The sequence below is a fragment of the Cygnus olor genome, chromosome 16 (assembly GCF_009769625.2).
Source record: "Cygnus olor isolate bCygOlo1 chromosome 16, bCygOlo1.pri.v2, whole genome shotgun sequence".
NCBI classification, from domain to species: Eukaryota; Metazoa; Chordata; class Aves; order Anseriformes; family Anatidae; genus Cygnus; species Cygnus olor.
In genome coordinates this window covers 10374950-10391622 of record NC_049184.1, presented here as the reverse complement: position 1 = coordinate 10391622, position 16673 = coordinate 10374950, and the positions used below count along the sequence as shown (strand labels likewise).

The 16673-nt window shown below is 36.0% G+C and overlaps 1 long non-coding RNA gene across 1 annotated transcript; it reads left to right on the top strand.

The window, feature by feature from the left end:
* Positions 1 to 833: 833 nt before the first annotated feature.
* Positions 834 to 15697, top strand: LOC121079245. Its single transcript, XR_005824958.1, has 4 exons — positions 834 to 995; positions 1400 to 1615; positions 13185 to 13318; positions 15304 to 15697. It is a non-coding gene; the product is annotated as an uncharacterized LOC121079245 (long non-coding RNA).
* Positions 15698 to 16673: the final 976 nt, after the last annotated feature.

Genomic DNA, 16673 nt, shown 5'->3' with positions numbered 1-16673 from the left:
TGTTAAGGGTACTTATGGGAATTACAGGAACCTGCTGTCTCTGAAGATAAGGCCCAGTAAGGTCAATGACCTCAAATCAGGCTTGTCATGAGATTCGTTTTTCAAGATGTGAAGATTTTATTTTGTCATCCTTACAACTTGTTATAATGACCCCACTGAGTTACTTTTCATGGCTACAACTTTTGCAGTAATCTGGATCACTGGCTCTTCCAATGGTGCCTGCCATCTTAGGCACCCAAAACACAAAAATGCCTGGGCCAAATTCTGTGGAAAAGGGTACACATGGCTCCTAGATATGCAGCAGTGCTAACTATACTGTGAAAAACACAGTATAATATAGCCACTGGGCAAAATACTACCTTGTCTGATGGAACAGTACAGCTAAACAGACAAGGAGCATTTGCTACTACTTTGTACTAATGATATGATTTGGAAATTGCTGTTCTAGAAGGGTACACAAGATTAAATGTTAGTGTCTCAAATCTTGCAAGTTTACCTCAAAGATATTTTTACAATACCTTTGGAGAACTCTTAAATGTAGAACTTCTTGTTCTCCTTGAATAACCAATCCTGACCTAAAGTATAGTACAATGATGCTTACATACTGCTCTACTGCCTCTGCAAATGTACTTCAGTCGATTTTGCAAAATACTCAAGATCCGCATGTAAGAGATGCTGCAGTACTAGCCGTCAGCCAGCTCTTAAGGAGCACTCCAGCAACGTGAGACCCAGGCTGAAGTATTTTCATATGAGAAACATGGGAATCACTTTAAATATTTTGAAACTGGGGAAACCAATTGAGCTCAGCCCTGCGGTCTCCAGCTGAGCAGGAGCAGAAGGTTAAGGGCCTACAATTAAGACTGAGAGATCTTCACCTAGGACATGTTGTGACAAAACATCAGGCTGCTTTCACAGCCTGGTCGCAGGGCTGTGCCACTAGTTCGCCACACGAGGAGCCCGGCTCTCTGCCATCCCTCAGGCACGGGCCTTTAGAGGTAGGCCATGATGGCAACCCTAGATAGTTTCTGAGGAATGATCATATCTAAACTTATCAACTAAAAAAAACTATCATGACCTTATGACATGATATCATGCCATAAGACAAAGGCAAAAAAAAAAAAAGATCTTGTCCTTTTCATTTAAAAGGCAAATGTACTGAAAAAATCTCAAAAAGATGCTCGGAAACTTAATAAATTTTGAAGAGCTAGGTCTCAATTTTAGTAATTCTTCAGCGCCCAGATAAGCTGCTGAATGTTAAATGTGAATTTTTGTTGCAGTTTTGTCCATGCTATATAGGATTAAAATGAGTTAGTGGGTTGCTTGTTGTTGATAGCTCAGTTATTTTGCCACTTGCAACTTTTGATTAAGGAAGTTGAAAAACTGTTTCTTATTTAAATAGATTGACAGAGATAATGATGCCGTTGCATTTGAAAATAAGGTACAGCAATTGACCCCAGAGGAGGGAGGAAAGGAAATTTTTTTGCTGTTGGGGAAGCAAAGGGCCTGAGCTGTAAAGCCAGAGATGATTTGTCAGACTCACATGATGAAGCAGGAAAGTTCCAAGAAAACCCAAGCATCTAAAATCTCAAATGACTGCTCCACATCAGAAAAAAAGGTAAAAAGTTGACTGCATAATATTTGTAGTTCATTTTTAGATAACACATTTTAAGTTAAATTTAGCAGTGAGGTTGAATTTTTTTATGAAATATTCATGCTGTCAATTGTTAAGTTTAGGTTAAATTAAAGCTAATTTTCTGTGGAAATTGAAAGAAGGAAGAATACCCTTCACCCTTAAATGATTAAATTTATTTGTTCAAGTTGATGTCATCTCTGTTGTGTTCAGGAGATCCATTTTGGATGGCATTTAGAAGTTAATGGTCTTTTGAACAGAATGCAGTATTTGAAACCTCCAGGGAGACTTCAAAGTTAATACTGTGTAAAAATGCCTTTGAATAAACCTAATAATAATTTATTTAGCCTTTCCTAGTCCATTCAGCTTCAAGATGCACGTGTTCAGGGATTTATGAATGAGCTTAGAATGGTTCCAACTTGCTGGCTGAGAGTGGTAGGCAAAAACCAGCGCCTGTCAGCAAGGTATCACACAGAACCTTAGTAAAAGTAACAGGAAATAGCTGTTATAATATTTTAGGAATGTAGAAGTGTGCTGCAGAGGTCAAGGACTGACATAGAAGGGAAAGGATAAGTGTCTGTTTCCCTAGAATCTGTATGTATGTACTGTAAAAGTTGGATGACATCAGTAGAGTTGAATAGTCTATGGATGCATGTGTCATAGTATCTGGATATTAAGGTATGTTGGTGGAGGTTGTTTAAAGTATGGATATTGTGCCAATTGTTAATGTCCCTTGGTTTAGTTACTGTGTTTATAGGAAGCACACTTGAGCCGCTTTAATAAAGCTAACAAAGTTCTATTGTGTGGGCATGAATCCACAATGAATAAATAACAATAAAGTGGTTTTGTTTGCTGTTATTGAAGTGAAGTGTTAGCTGCACATTCTGTGTGGTACGAAGCATTGTATAAAATACATTTTGGTCTCAGCATGAAAATCATTACAGAGTGCACTTGGGAGCTGAGACAACTGTTCTGGAAAGGCTCTTCAAATATGACATATTTGCCATTTTGCAGTTTCAAATCTTTTTCAAAACTGAAAGTGCTGCACATTTCCTCTTGACTTGTTACTCTCTAAAGAAATTCATTACTGCTGTGATAAGAACCTGGAAACGTTATATAGTCCAGAAAGCATAACTTTATTCTTCTATGAATTCTTCAAGGTACGGATCTTTCTTTCCTTAAAATCAACTAGTAATTTTAAAGGGGCTTTTACGTATACTTTACTGATTCAGGACTACAAGAATGCTGAGAATAGTTTAGCCTGAAATATCCAAATCTTTAAGTTTGTTAGTACTAGTTACACAGTTGACATCAAGAAATGTATTGCATAGTTTGTAAGTGCCTTGATGAACCACATCTTAATGATGCTATGAAGAGAGGAACTTCCATCCTGTCTCAGAGGTGAGAGCTAGAGTAGGAGTTAGGATTCCTGGAATTAGGTGCTAAACTGTATCACTAACACATAGCACTATTTTGGGGTGAATTGCTTAAGTCTTAAATAGAAAAAATAATCTCTGTCCAACAGCTTGACTCTTTGTAATGTATTTTGAAGCTCCTTTATGTAAAATGTGAAGTATTTTTGCCAAAACTAGAGGAACTATATTGAAATTGGTACTATTTTTGAAAAGTAAAGTCATTGTTTTGTGGCTTATGATCTAAATGTATCTTTGTTCTCACAGGAGAAAAAGTAGTCTTCAAATGTGATTTCTGCACATTCACCTCACTCAGCATATCAAGTATTAACCGTCACATGAAAATCCATTCTGAAGAAAAATATCATGTGTGTCACCTCTGCCTTAATGCTTTTCATTCAGGTACTCTCCTGCATAACCATGTGAATGCACATACAGGTATTTAACATGTGAAAGTACTTCATCTTACATATTGTCTGCAAAATTTAGTTAATGGGCAAGTGGTTCACATCTCAGAGAGAAGTCTGGTGCAAGTAAACTAAATTCTTTTTTAATGAGTCGACTAGAAATGTCCAAGAGTGTGCCTAGTGTTATCCAGGGCTTGGATAACATAGTTCAAAATCTATGTACATGTTTGGTCCTCAACACTGCTGCTTCTCTCTGCTCTTATTAGACTGTGCTAATTGCCAGTGTTGATGTAATTTTTGATGACATTCATGTGTGATGTGACTTTCTGGGGAAGAAGGACAAGACAAAATTTCCCTTTCTTTTCCCATTATCAATAGCTACTGTTGTATCACTTTTATCAAGGAGTTACAGCTGTTCATTTCCTCTCCTTGCACATCTGATCATATCTACCTACAAGATGGAATAAAAAAAAAAATTCTGATTAATAATTTAGAATTATTTTAATGATTTTATGCTTCATCGGTTTGACTTGCAGATTCTGGAAATTTGTATCATAATCAGCCAAGTAAAATTGTTTAGCCTTTTGGGCATTTTCAGCTTATGTTTAGATTTTGGTTGTTCTGGGGGCTGTTGCTGTTGGATGTTTAGATCTGTGTGAATTTTGCATTTCTGTCAAATAAACAGAGCTTGTAAGCATATATTATTTTAATATTTTTATAGGTGAAAAAAAAACAGGTGGATGTTATGTTTACCAGGCCAAACTTGCTCAAAGTGGTAGCATGATAATGCGTGTGCTACAGAAGCATGGAGAAAATGTGCCAAAATACCAGTGTCCACACATTATAGTACCATTATTGCATGAAAAAGTGATTTGGCTGAGTTTAAAGAGAGGGGGGGAAAAAAAAAGGAATGTGGAGATAATTAGGGATGAAGTGTTTCTAATTTTCACTGCTTATAATGATATAAAATACATATGACTTCAGCATTACAAAATATTTCTATGGAAAGAGTGTTCGTTGTTGATTTACAGGTTTCCCCTACAAGGAGATGTAGTGACATCTTGTGGCTGATGTTTTAATTTGTTTAAAATACAAAGTATCAAGTATTTAGCTTTTTTTTTTTTTTTTTTTTTTTTTTTTTTTCTCCTTTCTTTGGTACCTTTCTTACTTTCTGTCTTTCTGTAAGGAGGTACCTCAAAAAAACCTACATCCAGGTCATACTGAGGAGTTTCTTCTCAAAGCCACAGAAAATAGTCCAGATCTCCATGAAACCATTTCAGCTCTCACATTGCTTCTTTCTCAACTCTACTTAAAAACTCCATCTAACTAAACAAGGCACTAAAATATATTGAATGCTTAAATATATATATATATTTTTTGCATATGGAAAATCAGCTTTTACATCTTAGTCTGAAATTGTTCAGTGTTTAGTTGCTGAGCACTTTGTCCTTATAATTTAAAGAAATACATGTAATTGCATTAATTAGTAAAGTGTAAATTAACTTTAAGTTTGACCTAATCAGCTGAGCAGATGATGGTTTTACTGTGCTTAAAACATTAAAAACTCTTAAAATTCTAAATTTGATTTTAACAATATCTAATATTATTTTCAGGTTCTATAACAGTTATGGAACATTGGAGGTGATACAATAAACTGAAATGCCTCTTAGTTAATTGAGGTCTTCTCCCAGAATGTAAAAAATAAACCACTGTATAAATTCATTTTCATTCTATATGCAGAAAATATATTTTTTTTCCTTTGTCATCAGTATCAAACACTATTGATATACAGGTTGATTCTGAAAATATAAATTAAAATTATAATACTGTTTAAAAGCCTTTTTTTTTTTTTTTTTTTTTCCTTGTGCAAACCACAGTTATTTCAATACAAGCCCTCATAATTTTCTGGGGATTTCAGGTACTAAATTTTTGAACTATTCTTGTTTGGAAGAGCATTTGATTCAAATATCACCATACATTTATTTCATGTGTAAATTCACTTCTCTTTAGGAAAAAGATGTTCTTGTACAACTCTCAATAGCATTAGAGATTTATTAAGAAATCAGTGTATTAGAAATATAGCATATTTACTGTATTTTAAGTGATGTAGGTGACCAATATCAACAAAGATAAAAATTTAGATTTTTGAAAATGTATGAAAAATCTATATTAAAAATATTTGGGCATATAGAGATGTCTTTAGCATCTATTTGTATTTTCAAATAAAGCTCCCGTTTAAATATATTAAGTATTTCAAGGTAGAAATTGAATTATCTACATACGTACAATTCATTTTGTTCATGTGTTTGTGCAATTTTTATTTTTATATTATTTGCTACTTTGAGTAGCATTTTGAAATTAATCTTTTTGTATGGGTAAAAGCAGAAAATTACTGGACTTTTCAAAAGGATTTGATTTGTTAAACTGCTTAATTTCTCTGGAAACTTAGTGTCTTACTGGAACTTTAGTCATCCAAAATCATTTGAGAAATTGCCTGTTTGTCAATTTATTTATCAATTTTACACCTATTGCAGAGAATAGAGAAGGTTCTTTTTTGTGTGCTTTACTCTAGAACAAATGCATTACTCAAAGCTATTCCCAGTCTAACTCTTGTTAAATATTATGGAAAGCCAAAATTTACCATTATAATTAATTGTTTTTAATAACTGTTCAGATGTCCACTTGTGAAATCTGCATTCATACATGGCAGTGGCAATTACATGCAGTTACTGTGAAGCTGGTTTTCATGAGCGTTATGTTCTTACTCAGCATAAGAAGACTCACAGAGATGAAAAAAAGGTTCAAATGTGATCAGTGCAGCTACACATGCAAGCAGGTATTTAAATTCACTGAAAAAATATTGCATATTTAATGGATGATTTGGCAAGGTAGGGTTGGCTTTGAGGATACATTTACTTCAATAAGATAAAACCATTTGTTACTACAATCTAAAATGGCATAGTTATATTTATTTGCAAGACAAGTGGTTCACAAATGAACAGTAAAATAGGAATGCAGAAGAATCTGAGGCTGTCGTGTTAAATCTTTTGTACATGAACTGTTTAGAAGTATAAAGTAAGAGCAATCAATTTCAATGACATTGTGATGAGCACAAAATAAAATATTTGTGCTTTAAGTGTGATATTCAGCAGTGTCAGAGAAAAAATCAATCTGAAGTGAAACATTTATTAACAAATTATGTGCTATAAAAATACATTTAGGATCACGTTACTTTCCAACTCTGGGAAAAGATTGGATTTTGACAGTAGATTATATCTTTAATTGTATTGTTTACTTTGCTGTCATCTAATTGTACAGCACACAGATACCATAGAAGTGCAGAGTACTTCTTTATGCTGCAGCAAGTAAACACTTTAGAAACTTAAAGATACATTTTTTTTCCTAACCTCTGGGGAAAAAAGGGTGTGCGTGTGGGGAGGAGATTTCAAGCCAAAATAATCTGTGTTAGACCATTAGGCCAACTGATTGACAGAAGTATATTCTCATTTTATATTTATCTCTGTCAGAAATACTTTTTATACATCTGTAAAACCCAGAATGAAAGTGCTGGTTATGTTGCATAGTATCAGTGAATGATCAGCCATGAGAACATAACTAAAACAGTTCTTTCCATCTGCCCTCATTTCAAAGCTTTCCAATTATGTCCTTTCTCAGTCGTCTTTGAGAAGTCTGCCATTTTGCCCATCCCCAAGGCCTGTAACGTGGACCTAATTTTTTGGATCATTTACAAGTTTTTTTCTGTTCTGGGTCTGCACAGTGAAACGGAATCCTGCTAAGGGTGCTAGGAAAAAGAGTGCTAGACATTAGGATAAAAAATTTCTTATGTCATAGAATCATAGAGCGGCTTGGGTTGGAAGGGACCTTAAAGACCACCAGCATTTAACAAACCTTAGATTGGTGGATTAATAAAATACCTTGTAATATTCCCCTTTAGGTAGAAAATACCTGCCACATCATAATTTTGGGGCTGGTACTGGTTTGTATAATCCGGTGTAGAAGGTATTAATGCTTAGAATAGTAGTCTTCTCAAATTAAAAAGCAGTGTGAAGGTATGAATTTTAAGAAAAATTGAAGAACTTGAAAAGGTAATTGAAGTGAAAGAGTGCTAGCACCAGTTCAGCAAGAAAAATATGAAATTATTATTCACTTCTTCAAAAACTGTATGCTGTGAAATATGCTGCGAAATCCACTAAATTGGCAAAGGTCCTTTAAAACAGAGCTTTAATATGTATCCTGGACAAATCTTCAGGAGCTTTATGGAGGTTGTTGACTAAGTCAGCCTTTCACTTCACGTTCCAAAATTTGTCTGCCAGAACCATATTTGTTTTTTTTGCGTGTGCGTGTGTTTGTTAAAGTGCTTACATACATTAATATTTGATTCATTTATTTATGCTTCATTATGCTAACAGAATAATGTGTAAGCATGCTGAAGATTGTGGACTGGTGAGGGCAAAAACTGCTACACCCAGAAAAAGAAGCAAGGGCAGAAGGAAAAAATGTGAGAACCTAAAGCATGTTAAGCAAGAAGGTAATCAGCGAATAAGTTAGAATTTAATCATGTAAATTAGAATCAAGAATAAAAGGCTAAAGCAGTGAATCTCCCCTGCTGTTTAATTACTGTTTCACAATGAAGCTAATTTAAGTGCTAATAATGGAAGAATGCTTTAGAACAGTCTTGAATTGTGTAGCAGAAATTCTCGTCATCTGAGCTGGGTCATTGCTGAGGTACCCATTCTGGGACTGCTGTTCCCCTGCTCCTGCAAATATCTTCCTAAACTCCATGCTTAGCAATGCTTACAAATGCATTTTTTCTTTTCCCTTTTGGAAATTCATTTTGCCATTATAAAGGTGGATGAAACATATTACTGAGTTGAGCCACAGTGAGTTTTTTTTAAGACCCCTTTTGTAATAACACACTGCTTTAATACAGACCAGACTGAAAAATTTGCAGTTTCAGAACTCAAATTGCGTGTTAATCACAAAGCACATCTTAATAAAGAAACTGTTCTTTCTCTCGTACTTTGACCAGATTATGATCAAACATAAAAATTCTATTGATTTAAATAGCTAGTCATCCTTCTGCCAGGATCACTGCAGAGGTGACCAGGCCAATTTACGGAGCTCTTGGTTCAGCACGTCTGTACAATCAGAAAGGCACTTGGAATTACTCATGGTTACTCACTGTAGATAGCTCTTGAGCACTGAGTGTTTATTGCTTAAATTTCAATATAAAACAAAGGATGGTCCATAGTTAATCTCTTTCCTTCTCTTTCTTCTGATTCCTCATCTTTTGTCATTAGTTTAAGGTTTCCAGGAAGTGAATAAATTCAGGTTTGGGCAGACCAGAATAGTAGTAGGCTAATTCATCAGTTGATGCCCTGTCAGAGAGGTCTCCACAGTAGTAACAGGAACACCTTTTCTGGTTTATATTAGCAAATTCCTGATACAATCATTTATGTTTTTTATCTTCTTTGCAGCTCTCAGAATAGACAAAGTTAACTGTTATCCTCTTAAATCTTAGCCTGTCATCACATTTATGGTAATATTGTAGTAGTTTCACCTTCCAGTCTAAATTTTACCCAGAGGAGGTATTTGCTTAATTTATTTATGGGCCTTTCTGTTGAGCTAGGCAAAGCACAATATAGAGTATTCAGCTAGGAAAGGCCATGAGCAGGACCCTGGTACCCTCATACATCACGCCTTTTCCATGTCTGTTCGATCTAGTGCTGAATCTGTGCACTGTTGCAGGGTTAGAGTTTGTCAGATGTTTCTGAGGTCACTTTCAGGGCCACCAGCACCAAAACAACTGTTTCGTCTGATCAGAGCATCTGGACATTTTTTTGCCTCTCTGCTTCCCAGATGCTGTTTGAAAGCCACAGTAGTCTTCTTGATATGATTCTCCAGGTGATTTTTATGGAGTAAGAGACAAGAATGGAAATACATCTAAGGCCTGGGTGTCACAAAATGTTATGTTTTGGTATAGCAGATTATATCTATGCTGATTTGTGGCCAATGACACTGAGATAAAATTTGACATAGAAGAAGAAATGTTGAAGCTTTTCTGAATCTAATGAATATATATCAGCAGCTGAGTTTACATTAGCATTGACACTTCTGTTTTCACTGGTAAGGCTGTAATGGTATGGTTAGAGAGAAATTTACAGCTGCAGTGTGTATTTTTTTGCAATAATTAGATTTAGCTGTTTATTAATGTTTTGCTACATGCAAACAATATCTTTTTGGTATCTTCCAGATTGCTTCATCTGGAAGCTTCAATTTTTAGAGCTAAGAAAATGTCTCTTTAGATACTGTGCCTGCAAATACTCAGTCTGCTAATTGACTTGCACAACTATTAGAGATTTCTGTGCTGGTTCCAGAAATCTTTTCAAACTGTTGACACTCGCAAGTATACATTGCTCTTCACTTCTTGCACAACTTGCAGGGGCCCAGGGAATCCTGTATGTGGCTTTACAAAAGATTGCATTATCATAAGAACTGTACCCTTCTTAGGAATTACTTGTGTGACCAGTGCCATCAATACTTTGCTCTTACACATATTTTCTTTTTTAATTTTTAGTATATGAGAATTAATTTTCCAGTTAAATAAGGTTTAGCTTTCCTCTTATAAGAATATTATGGGTACTACTCACTAACTTGGCTCATAATATCCAACGTAAAATAGATTTATCTTAAGATAAAATATCTTGTTAAGATAAGATATGATGTTGCTATATATTGAAAGTATTTTTGCCACTAAATTAAATTGTCTAACTGTGAAATTTATTGGAATATTTATTTGTCTTTCTGCTTAATTACCACAATATTTAATTTTTGCAAAGCTGACCTGGAATCATTTCAAGATGTCTTGAAATAGGCATGTGAAATAGATGGGTTTGCTGAAACTTGAGTGTAATTTTTTTCTAGATTTACACACACAATTCTAGATTTACACACTGATCTGAAGCAAATTTTTTCCTCAATATTTCTATACAATTGAAAGCTGTGTGAACTTCAGTCAATTTGTGCTTTCCTGAGGTGAGCACATGAAAGGCAATGATATTTAAATGCAAGGAACATTTACTAAATATCCTTTCCGCAAACGCAAAACAGGTGCCAATTTAAAAATACTAAAAGTTACTAATTATGGAAGAATCATGAAATAGATAATATTGAAGAATTCTGTAGTTGCCTCTAACAGTGTCCTCAGATAATTCAGTTATATGAAAAAGATGATTTCTGCTTAAATGGAAGCATGCATTCTGAGTATCCTCTGCAAGTAAAAATTGTCTATGCATTAAATAGTTAATGTAAGAAGAAAAGTACCGTTTCTGCAGGGCATATGAAACATACCATGCCCAGCAGATAAAAGCAGAGAGAGTAAAAATACTGCACCGGGTACATTTTTACTAATTAGGCTCCATAATATATCTGAGACCTTGGAGCACAGTAACTCAAATATTAATTTGTGCATATACTGCTGCAAAAGCAAGCACATTTTGATATATCCACTCGAATGTAATTGTCTCCCGAAATTGTGAAGAATTGTACTAAAACCTAGAATCTGCCAAGGAAGTGAGGAGGGAGTGGGGCTGTGACTTGGGATGCCTGCTTTCACGGTAGGGTTCAGCTGTGCTGGGTGGAGGAAGAGGAGGTGCTTCCTGTAGATGGCAGTGCAGGTTCACAGCTACCCAGCCAGCAGAAACAAATGATACATGTCAAAGATGCTTTGATTTTTATTTTATTATTATTATTATTATTTTGTCGTACTTTGACTTAATAAGGTGTCTTGCTAATTGACTTAATGTGGTGTCTTGCTAATCATTTTACACATGTCACGGCTAAACAGAAAGTGTTCTTGCTAGCTTTTTCTCTTTGTAGACTAATAAATTCTAGTACCACCACAAAGTGCAGCCACCAATGCCAGGAAAAAGGACGGAGTGTGCACACCTGCCTCGTAGTAGCAAAGTCACTCTGCTGCTAAAGCAACAGTGAGAGTTCCCTGTCCCAAAGTGTAAGTACACCTTCTTCCCACCCCTTTTTCCCCCTAATGCAAAGTTAGTATATTTTTCAGGTACTTTGAGGCAGATTCCCCCATCTTTCCACATTAGCTTGGTGATCCTGCTTGCTTGGAGGGTCAGCTGGCACCCTTCAGACTACAGCCAGAGTGTAAGACGCTGGATTTGTCTCTGGGCTGTACTGAGGTAGTTGGACAAGATATAGCCAAAATGACTGGCTAGGTTAGATACTGTGCAATCTGATTTTGGAAAACTGATTTCAATGTGGGCTTTTTACCCTTGCTGAAAGAAGGTCTGATAATATTTTATTTCCTCTTTTTCCCTTTCTTTCCTTTTTTTTTTTTCCTGCTTTATCTTTGTTGTTTTCTTTGTTGTTTTTCTGTTGTTTCACCAAAAATATTAACAGCTAGCTACAGCACAGCATTTGTTATTGGTAAATCTTTCCATAATTTACAGAAATATCCAAGGTACATAGAGGGCATTGGTGACTCCCCCAAAGCCACCTAAGAGGCTAGCATCTGGAAACTGAAACCAGATGCCTTCAATTGCAGTACTCTTCTCACTGGGTAGGATTGTTCACCCATACTTTAATGAGGAAATTGTGAAGATCTACTGTTACTGATGCGACAGAAACTTAACAGACAGGAAATTAATTTTTGTTGTTGTGAAAAAGCCTAGCTGTTTCTCACAACAGTAACTATGGGGTCTCCATTGTACAGATGAGGAAGAATAGAACAAAATTAATCTCTGGCTTAATTATTTTGCCTTTAGGAGCAATGAAACCCACTGATGATGCAGTATGTTGCTGCTTATTAGCAGTTTAATAATCTCACTGAACTAGAAATAGAAACTCAGGGGTGTTGCAGCATGTAATGATTAAGTTACATTAGCAGAAGGTGGTGAGCAAATGTGCAAGGACCTAATGACATTAAGCCAGTGCTGTTAATCACTTCCAGAGACATTAAACTCAGAGAATTAAAATTGAAATAACATTTATAGCTTCTTAAAGGTCAGTGCTTAGGCTGATATAAAGGCACTGTGGCAGCATGACTAAAGGCCATGGATGTGACTGGTAGTAAAGTACCTCACTGGGAGGAAATACGTACAGAGTTCAGTCAGGTGGTAATTGGGAAGGCTCATAAAGACGCAGACTCAATAGTCTTAAGACCTTTCTAAAGTAGGAAGAGTAAAGTGAGTAATCTTTCGTTAGACACAAGTAGACACGCCTTTTGTTGTCTTTCACACTGAATATTAGCTGCCTCTGTGTGCTTACTGATGGACAACTGAGGTACGGGTGACCAGATGTTATGTGGCTCTAACAGTAACTTCCACTTGCCCAGTTCAATATCTATTTTTTGTTTGTTTGAGAAACCGAATACGCATTTGAAAGCAATTTACATTAATTCAGTATGCCTTCCGGCAAACATCATTCCCTGTTGTTGTGCTTTTAAACAGCCCAGCTATTGTTTGAAGTTAGTCACTGAAACATTTGGACTCTGTCTAGTGTTATGGGTCTGTGTGATCATTACAAAATGGTAAAGAATTTTCTGACAGTTTTGCTTCAGTCTGTTTTCATTTTGAATGGGCATTTGACAATGACGAATTTAGCTTCTTTCTCCTGTGGTAGTTGACTGTTTGAGTTACCTCTGTAAATGATTTTGCCTATTTTTAGCATTTTTGTTTGTTTGTTTGTTTTCAGGTTCTGCCTATTACTAGTTCTATCCCTGCCCTGCCCACACAGCAACATTCACAGCTAATGGGAAGAATGCGAAGTGACCTCGCTGTTTGCTTTGATAAGAAAGAGCCTTGCTTTTATTACCAGCTAATCAAATGGTAGGTAACAGCTAATGGTGATAGTAATTAAGCCTTAGAACTGCTATCCTTTTTCTGGAAGAATTTTATGTTAAGCTATCCTTCCCTTAAGGCCGAGGTGATTCTCCATTGTTCTGTTACAGTAATTTATCAGTTGTTTCACTATAAAATGAAAGTTATAAAAATGTTTGCAGTAGTTACTTTGCCATCCTATATTAAATGTTCTTTTGGAACTGAGTTATGTATCCCTACATCACTTAGCATTGCTGACTCTGAATTAAAATTGCTTAATTTAAAAGAGGCTGTATCCTCCAGGCCATGCCCTCCAACAAAACTTTTGCAGAAGTTTTATTTCAGCACCAATTGTGTGATAATAAATGTGATAATAGTGTTAACGTAAGACTATGCTCCATTTTTGCATAGGTGCAAGTTTATAGTAAATCCTTTTAGTTTAGTGAATTCATCACAGTTAGATGGGATCTGAGACAGTCGTCTCTTCCTACTGGGGCTATGTCCCAGAAATAATGGATAACCAACAAATCCCATGGAGGACTGAGATATTCAGCACTTTTTTAGGTTTGGGCAATGCATCTGTGCTTTGCATACAAAAAGGTTGTTTCTGCTTGTCTAGAGATTCCTGAGAGAAATGCAGAAGTCTGTGCAAGTGCCTCCTGGTTTTGTCTTGACAGAAGAACAGCATAGGAGAGAACTACTGTTATTCTGCGGCTTGCCACTCCGTCTGGCAGATGCAGGCTAGCTACAGGAGGTCATATATATGGGCAGGCAGGCTGTCCTAATAGCGGAGTTTTCTCTTTCTCAGAAGCAGATGACTGAATAGAAACAATACGTTGCTTTCCCCATTTGATGATGAAGACTGACAGTTTGTAGGAGATGAGTCAAAGGTTACTGATGAGAAGATCCATCCAGATAATTGCTGTAATTGTACCCTGAGGATGCAGCTCCTATCGTAGAGCATTACGTAGTGATTCTGTTTGTATATAGATACTTGACAGTGAGCTCCATCCTATGCCTTAAATCAGGAAAGTTCCTTCATGAGATATAAATGAGGAAAATTCTCTTAACTTTTTAAGTTAATCATGTTTTCTTCTGTTGGCAGGTGGCTAGCAAATAGTCCCATTCTGAGACAGACAAATAGTTGTGATTTAGACAGAAAAATACTGCTTAGTGTCAAATCCTTTGATGAACACAGTAACTGTAGTTTTTTCACAGCAAATAACATTAATCAGCATAAATCAGCAAATATACATCATTCATAGTAACTTGAAGGTGCATCTTTTCCTTACAATGGTTGATTCTATTTTCTTGACTTTGTTCAGTGACTTCCTTGCAATTTAATATAAAAAGCTTTTCCAGTGGGGAGTGAACGGTTATAGACAGGACACAAAATGTCACTGCCACAAAAATCAGATATTTAATCCATGCCTTCCCAAGATGCAGAAATCAGCAATGTTAAAGCATTAGTATGAAAATCCATATTGGGAAATGAGAAGCGACATAAGCACATACATTGTTTATGCATATTAATTGCTGATGTTTAATGCATGATTAACAATCGTGAGCTACAACTTAAAAATGAGTCTCATAACAGCTGGCTAGGAATTTTAGATGTTGTGGCCCTAGCGTCTGAAACTTGTAATTGAGAAGAAAGTGATCTCCTAGAAAGTACACAAGTCATTTCAAAGGTATTCATGTGTCTGGCAATGCATTAAAAGAGAAATGTAACTTTCAGGAGCACCAGTGTCTATGTTACCCATCCGAAGGAGGAACCCCGAGCCTGTGCAAGCAGCATGCCCCAGGGCTGCTGGGGGGTACACGGCGGTGTTTCCAGCTGAACAAAATCTTAGGGGCTCCAGCCTGTTTGGGACTGAATTTGGCACAAAACCAAGCCTGAATTTGAGAACAGCCACTGTTCTCAAATTCAGACAAAGCTGCTTGGTATAATTTCCCCTGAAATTATTGATCAAAGATTAATCTTTACTTTGCAGGATTCAGATTGCTGAATGGTTCTTCTTATGAAACCGGTTGAAGTCCTGTGGATACCTTGAAAGAAATAGATTCATGGCCAGATGCTATGTTTAAGAAACTGAAAATGCTTGTTTAAATTACTCTAACTTGAGAAAATATATCTTGCCTGAATACGAGTACTCTTGCTTAATAAATAACTAGCTTACAAAAATCCTTGTGCTGCATGATACAGAGATCATTCGCAATGCAGTGAGGAAGTGATGAAACTTGGTCTCTTCTAAGCCATGCTCTCAGGGACATACAGCTAGCCTGGGAATCAGAACCAACTTGGCATACATATATGTATTTACTCACATTTACAATAATGCCTGGCAGCTAGGGATGTCTTTTGCTGTTGAATATGACTCTTTTGTATATGACTTTTTTTTATGGCTTGCACTTACAATGAAATTGTAAATAGTATTGATCACTGACAGTGGTCTGTTCTTTTCAGCATAGGCTTTTTTAGTTAACTGTCTGTTCCAAGCATATATTCATATACAATCCCTATTTTAATAGAGTGTTTCTTTGATAATAGGGGAATTTCTTTTCCTTTTTTTTTTTCTTCTTTAACCAGATGTCCAAGGGATAGGAAGCAAAATGTTTGTTTTTGAAAAAAGTTAGTGTTCGTGGTCTAAAAAAGCTACATACAGATTCCTATTAACCAGCCATTAGTAAGGAAGGTAAGTACTCACCGTTACGTCCAATCGTGTTGATTAACAGTCGTGTACATTCAGCGTGCAGCCAGTGTGCTTCATGTATCAGTTTTCTATGGTTACCAGAAGCCGACAGAATAAAGAAGTGCAGGGGTAACCTGGCACTGCTTTAAACAAAGACTTGTTCCTCTCTGATGCACTTGGGGGATTGTTTGCATGTCGAGGCCTGTTTCCTACTGACAGTTATACAAAGACCAGGGCAGAGTACAGTTTTCTGAAAACTGCCTTAGATTTTTTTTTAATCTACTGTTATTTTCCCCTTCATGTTTTTTTCTGCTCAGACTCCAAGGAATTGTGGTAGGAAAGACAAGTACCTTACTCTAAAGTACTTGTCCGTATAGGTATTATAATAATAATAAAACTTTGCTCTTGTACTGCAATTTATTTAGTAAGATTTCTTTTTTTTGTTGTTGTTCAGTTAAATTGCTACGAGACTTCTCAAACTGATAAAGGCTGCAGTATCAGAGAGACAGTGGTTTACATCATATAACACCTATGGAAACATAAATTTAATCCTGTCTACTGTTATGAGCTCAGTAGGTAGTAACACAGTCACAAGAAAAATTGTGCCAACTTTTTTATATATTACTACAAATTGTTTATAGGTTTCGGACTCATTTAGTGCAGTAGATTAT